Raw genomic sequence first — 7,543 nt, forward strand, 5'->3', positions numbered from 1 at the left:
GTTTCATAAAGCAGCAATTATAATAATTAGTCAAAAGATCAAAACATTCTAATTGGGCTATTCTCTGGGAGTTAATAAAATATGCAGAATAAACTTGGACTTTTTTAGACTTTTACATCATAAATGCTACCATTGAATAGTGAAGCAGAAATAGAAGACCAAAATTCTAATACCACTCTTACCACTAGTTATCTTATGGGACTGAACCACTCTCCTTTTCACTTTTTAAATTTACAACTGATTTATAAAATTAAAATGTAGGGAAAGATGATTTTAGAGTGATTTTCAGGTAAAAAAAATCAGTGTATCATTAGATAGTTGGATATTTTTCCATCCTACAGGGAACTTTTTGAGTCAAGTTAGGAAAGACCTAGCATTAGTTTAGATCTACTACATTAATCAGACTCTTTCAGTAGCAAAAGATCAAATCTCAGCTCCAACTAGTTGAAACAACAAAGGAAGCTGTATGTACATCATCATCTCCTCCTCCCCCTCCTCCCCCTCCTCCCCCTCCCCTCCCCCTCCTCCTCCCCCTTCCCCCTCCTCCCCTCCTCTTCCTCCTCCTTGTTCTCCTCTTTCTCTTCCTCCTTCACTTGCTTCTCTTTCCTCCTCCACCTGATTCTCTCTCCCTTTCCTCTCAATCTCTCTCTCTCTCTCTCTCTCTCTCGCTCTCTCGCTCTCTCGCTCTCTCTTTCTCTATCTCCAATGTGTTGACTTCATTCTCAGGCAGTTGACCTCATTCTCACATTCTCTCTGTCTGATAGCCAAGATGACCATTGGGAACTCTAGACATGCATCATACATCATTCCTAGAGCTTGTGACTCCAGGAGGAAAAAATAAAAGGTTCTCTTCATCCCTACGTCAATTTAATTTCCCTGAAAGGCTTGATTGGCTCTGTTTTGGAGTCACTTCTCTGTGCATTTGAGAGTTACTCAGATCGGACAGCCTGCGCAGGAGTCAGTACAAGAGTCACCTAGCAAAATTAATGTCAATGGCAGACGGTGAAAGAAATTCAAAGGAGGAAAAACTGTAACAGGGCTTCCAACAACCACTACATATTTCTAAAGTGCTTAGCATAATGGTATGTTATAGGCTTCGGTCACATATGTTTGTCTTGGTAAACTTAGTGGACCCGGTCAACATATAGGCAATATTAAGTTTTTTAGCCCAAATGTGTTCTGTACAGCTTTATAACTATAAAACATCTACAGCAGCAAATCTCAATCTTGAGTATCATGGAGATTAATTACATTTTATTAGCATTTTTCATGATCATTTAATATTTGGCATACATCAAGAAGTCAATATTTGGACTCATTTAGGAATTTCTCATTTTAAAAATTATTTAGGATTATTAAAAATGGGAGACTGGGACTTCCCTGGTGGCACAGTGGTTGAGAGTCCGTCTGCCGGTACAGAGGACACGGGTTCGTGCCCCAGTCCGGGAGGATCCCACATGCCGCAGAGAGGCTGGGCCCATGAGCCAAGGCCACTGAGCCTGTGCGTCTGGAGCCTGTGCTCCGCAACGGGAGACGCCACAACAGTGAGAGGCCCGCGTACCGCAAAAGAAAAAAAAAAAAATGGGAGACTGGTATAAAAGGGATGGTGATTATATTTTGTAATCTAGTGTCTACCTCAGCCACCATATGTTTAGGCCATTCTGTTATAGCAAATTTTATATTCTTTCCACTTTTACCTCTAATATAATGTTAGGGAGCTTTATGTTGCTGATTCTTGAAGGTATTTTATTTTGGTTTATGAGTTGGTTTCTTCCTCTTTTAGTGTCTTTAAAGATACATCTATATATGTATATGTATGTGTATCTATATAAAACATTCTAATTGTATAAAATCAATACAATGACTATAATTTTATACAGATATATTTGTATATATAGTCATATATACATTCATATAATACACATATATATATAACTACGTCTTCTTTATATAAGTACAAACATTATGTGATTTTATATAATTTGAATGTCAGATCCTTATCCTTCTCAGCACTTTTTTTTTTTTTTGCGGTACGCAGGCCTCTCACTGTTGTGGCCTCTCCCGTTGCTGAGCACGGGCTCGGAACGCGCAGGCTCAGCGGCCATGGCTCACGGGCCCAGCCGCTCCGCGGCATGTGGGATCTTCCCGGACCGGGGCACGAACCCGTGTCCCCTGCATCAGCAGGCGGACTCTCAACCACTGCGCCACCAGGGAAGCCCAGCACTATTTTTTATCATGGTATGACCTGGACAAGTTTAAACATTTTACTACCACAAACTACTATTTAGGGATCTTCTTCAATGAGAAAAAGATTACTTTGCTATGAATAATTATTCTCATGAAAAACATTTTGGGTTTTTGTGATGCAGATGAGTAATGCTATAAATATAATTTAGAAAGTTTGAAAATTGATTATAACATTCACAAGTTTTCTTCCTAATTAATCAAATTACAAAAGTATGCTGTGGTTTCCACTATATTAAAATAAGTTGTCATATTTGGAATATCCATTTATACTCCGTGTTTCTAAATGTCTGAAATATAGATTGCCATAAATAATGTTCATTATTTATTCTGTGGAAGTATGATACCTACTTCCTCCCACAATTCTTGTTTATTTCCCACAAAGTAAATCTTCCAGATTGTATTTTATCTTGATCTTATCAAGATACAGAAAAAAAAAGGTTAAGCTTTTAGTTAAACCTTGCTGATTGGTTAAGAAAAGGACGGTTGCCATCGGCAGCCTTTCCAGACACTGGACCGTGGCTCCAGACAGTCAGCTGGTACTACTGCTTTGTCTCAACTATAAATCAGTCTTGTAATGGCCAAGGCTGACACGCTGACATTTTCAAGAAGAGTAGAAGACCTGATTTGAATGGAAATCAATTTTATTTCACAAATCTTTGGTTGCTACTCCGAGCCTTTTCTTCTTGTGTCTTCTTGAGACTTATTTGGGATTTTTTCATGATCATCAGAGGATTGAGTTGTTATATATGTTTTAGCTGTAAAAACCATATTCCTACTTCCTTATTCAATCTCAAGATGAAAACTTGATTTTTTAAATTTTATATAAGAAAAAAAATCACCGATAAGCCAGATTTTATTTTAACCACGATGTATTGATAGTTTAAAAATGTGGCAGTAACAGCAATTGCCATTAGTTTTGCAGAAATTTTGTAAAGTGTTCTGTGATTTAAAAATATAAGCTGTGTCCCCTGCATTGGCAGGCAGATACTTAACCATTGTGCCACCAGGGTTTGAGCCCTGGTCCTGGAAGATCCCACATGCCACGGAGCAACTAAGAAATTGTGCCACAGATACTGAGCCTGCGCTCTAGGGCCTGCAAGCCACAAGTACTGAGTCTGTGTGCCACAACTACTGAAGCCCTCGCGCCTAGAGCCCGTGCTCCACAACAAGAGAACCACTACAATAAGAAGCCCACGAACGGTAACCAAGAGTAGCCCCTGCTCACCACAACTAGAGTAATCCCATGCTCAGCAACAAAGACCCAACGCAGACAAAAATAAATTAATTAATTAATTTAAGAAAATACAAGCTGTGTACACACATACCCAGATTAACCTTTGATTAATAATACATAATGTCATTTATGGAGTGATTTTGAACTTCAATTATAAGAGGGTCTCAAGCCTAGAATCCTCTGAAAAGTATTTGATTTATACTTTTATGTTCTTGCACATAAAATGTAGGTTTAAGGATTATAAAGTCAGTGAGGAATAGCATGCATTTAATTGTATTACATGGGTCAAGCATTAAATTCTGCCTCAATATTTTTGACCAAGTGGCATAGAAAAAGTTCCACATTTGACTAGTGTGAAAAGTAGTTCTATACAGATCTTTTAGGAACTTGGCATTGAATGTTAAAAAAATTCTTAAAAATTAATTATGCTGTTATGTCTTCCACCTTTAGGAGAACACTGCAATTTCTTTAAAACCACAGAAGGAGAGAAACTTGTACTTCCTTAGTACTTTTGCTTGCTCCTTCAACAAGGTTGATTTAAACTCAATGAAACTTTAGATCTTTTAAACACAATTATTAATTGAGAATCTGAGCATCACCCCTCTCTCTTGTCAAGTATAGAAAAATTACCACAATGCCTGGCAGTGATTTCTCTTTATCATCTTCATTATTAGTTGTCAATTTTGTCCCAAATCTCACTCCTAAACAAGAATATTCTTTGATTGCTAAATTCATTATTTTGTGATGCCCCATGAACAAGTACAGTTGTAAACAGTTGAGGAGACTTTCAACCCTTAAATCTTTTTATCCACCCTTCTACTCATCCATCCATTCATTCATAATCTATACAAAACAAGACCCTATGCTAAGTATGTGTAAAATACAAAATGAGATTAGAATTCCTTCTTCACAAGATATTATGTTCTTATGAGAAAATAAGAAAAACTAAAAAAAAAAAGTCATCAACTCAGAATGTGACAGATCCAGAAGGAATATATAATGTTTTGGGTTTGGAGAGGAAGTATTTACGTTGGTTGTTGAGAATCAAGGAAGATTCCCTAGAGGAGGCTGCGTTTAGCTAGTCTGTGACAGATAGGATTTCTGGAGGGAATAATGGCTGGATTTCGGGAAGAATATGCAGCATGTGCAAATGTGTAGATGCAAGAAAGATGGGCTGTGGTTGGCATTCAATTTTGTTGGAAGATTTGGTGCATTTTTATAAAATGGCTATTGAAGTGTAAGCTGAAGTCAGTTTAAGGAGGCCCTATAATGGTCACACGGGCTCTTCTGGTAATTGTGTAGTTTTACAGTGTGGCAGGCACTGAGAATCCTTTAAAGATTTGGGGGATGATGCAAGATTAATCCAAAGTCAGTGTAACTTAAGACCTCAACCCAGGGGACATAACAGAACTACTCAGAAAGACTTATGAAGATACACCATTCTTCCTACCCTGTACTTTCTGACTCAGTATGTTAGAAGTCGAGCCCATGCAGTTGCATTTTGTAAAAGCTCCTAGATGATTAACACCCCAATTGATAAAGAGTTGAGTAGAGAATGTTAAACTATGAAGAATCAGGGATAATTAGACATAGAAAGAAACAAAAAAGGAGATCTAAACCAAGGATTCCTAATCTGAGGTCTACCATGTTCCCATGAGATTATAAGATTATATGAAATATTTTGAGTGGATATTCATTTTTGGGGGGAAAACAATCCTAGTGTTTATAAGACTCTAAATGGAGACTAAAATCACTCCAAAATTAAGAACCATTAGTAATACTTAGTGTGAAAAGGAGAAGGTAAATATGAGAAATCATGACTATATAATTAAGACAATTTCATAACCTAATATATTGCATGGGGATAAAAATTATGGCAGGTAAGAAAGGAGTAGAAAGTGACAATAAATTTTTCCTCTTTTTGACACTAGAAGAATGAGAATGATGATAATCCTTCTGTGAACCAGCATCAGATCCCCCCTGGCTCCTATTTCAGTTAGTAGAACTTTGATACCATGCATGTTGGATTCATGGTGTGAATGTGACTCCCAAAGGTAAGATGTCAAACAAGTAATGAAAATTTTGGAGGTGATTACACAGCTTTGAAAATCATTTTTATGGAAAGCTGGTCAGCAATCTAGGTTTCTTCTATCCTGTTTCTCTCTTTGACTGACTCATTTCTCAGGTAATCTCAAAATGACCATTGAAGCTACACCATGTTGTTTTTTGGTCAGTAGGAGTAAGAAGAGAAAAATAAGGACACTACACTTTCTTTTAAAGAAAATTTCTGGAATTCTTATACATACCTTTCCCCATGCCCTTAGATCTCAGTCAGCAGGTACACAAAGCTTTTGGGAAATGGTTGCATGGAAATGTAGACTTTCTTCTGAGTAGTCATTCATCCAGCTAAAAATTAGAGGAAAGAGAGGAGAATAGATATTGCAGAAAGCTAGCAATCTCTGTCATAGTATCTCACTAATAATTTTTAAGCATTCAGTAAATCATGAACAAAACCATAATATAGAGACATTTTATCTCAACCTTCAGCCTAAATAAATATGTTGATTAGCAATAGGTAGAAATTTCTTTGTAACGTATTTATGAAAACATATCTCATTTCAAACTCCTGTTTTCCTCAAGTGCTTCATATCCTGAAAAATCCTGGAATTCTTCTGTATGCAACTGGAAAGATAGCATTACTGATTAAAAATAGAGTAACTACAAATGGAGTAACCTACCTATCCAATGTTATTAAACTTACTAGTCTCAATCCATCTTAAGCTAATTCAAGATATTTTCACATTAGTCCAAAGACAACTAGCTTATTTACAAAATAAATTAAACTTTTCCTACACAATAACAAGTGTTCATTTTGTAAAATTAGAAATTCCAGACAGATAGAAAAAATATACATATATGTATGTATGTATGTATACATATATATATTAATCTCATCACTCAGAAAATAACTCCTGTTATCATATAGTATATAATCATACTTCTCTCTCTCCCTCTTTGTCTCTCTCTCTCTCTCTCTCATTCACACACACACATACACTGAATATCTTCATAAATATTTGTAACTTGCATTTTAATTGTTAAATACCAAATGAACACTTCCCCACATATTATCATTTTAGCATATGCTCATTATGTTATTGTTTGAGTATAATACAGTTTGTTTAACTTGTGCATTCATAGGTGTAAACTGAGTTTCTTTCCATCCTTTTTTTCCTAATATAAATAGTATTCTGATGATAAATACACATTTATATAATTATTCCATTGATATATTAATTGGGACAGATGATAATGGCCTGAATGAAGGTGGTGGCAGTGGAAGAGAAGAGACAAGGAGGGAACAGAGAAGTGTTTAGAAGATAGAATTGGCAGAACCAAGTGATTAACTGCACGTGGAATGATTTCTGGAAATGTTTAACCAAAGCTATTACTTTCCCAATTTATGTTTGTTGCTTTATTTTTCTGTACTTATTTGATCAATGACATATACTTCTTTAGTGGAAGGGCAAACACAGTCAAGAACAGAGTCAACAGAAGATTTAAAGTGCTTAGTAGATTATTTTTTAAACTTTAAAGCAAGTACAATAAGCTCAAAATGAACTGTTCTGATTTGGAAGAGCTAGGCTCTGGAGAGGGAAATGGTTTTATTTTTCATTCTTAAAGGGGTTGGTTAGAAGTATTAACCTGATGCTAGAGATCTGGATCATAGAATTTATAAAAGTTAACCCTACACGAGAGAAGGGTTCAGGATATGAGTTAGAAGTAGTTGGAAGTGGGTAACAGATTCCTGTTGGATGAGTATAAAGACATAAGGGCCAGAGGGGTTATGAGTCCTGACACCTGGAACCCTCCTGGGGACGGGGGGCAGCCTTGTAGATGCTTCTAAGAATGGCAGCAGGGGAGAACTAAAGGGAGTCTGAACTAGCATCCTAGCCCTCTCACCCTAAACCCATCACCTTCTCCCAAGAAAGCCCTTCAGCAGGGCACAGGAGAGATCTGGAGAAGCTTCCTTGTCTTCAAGAGGCATCAGGGAGATAGTTG

The 7,543-nt window shown here is 36.7% G+C and overlaps 1 long non-coding RNA gene across 1 annotated transcript in view; it reads left to right on the forward strand.

The window, feature by feature from the left end:
* LOC307186261 overlaps positions 1 to 6,374 on the forward strand; it is a 572,345-nt gene extending 565,971 nt beyond the window's left edge. Inside the window, exon 6 of the long non-coding RNA XR_013828294.1 lies at positions 5,413 to 6,374. This is a non-coding gene — a long non-coding RNA (uncharacterized lncRNA). The remainder of the gene's footprint in view (positions 1 to 5,412) is intronic.
* Positions 6,375 to 7,543: the final 1,169 nt, after the last annotated feature.

This window comes from Stenella coeruleoalba (assembly GCF_951394435.1).
Source record: "Stenella coeruleoalba genome assembly, chromosome: 5".
Taxonomy (NCBI): Eukaryota; Metazoa; Chordata; class Mammalia; order Artiodactyla; family Delphinidae; genus Stenella; species Stenella coeruleoalba.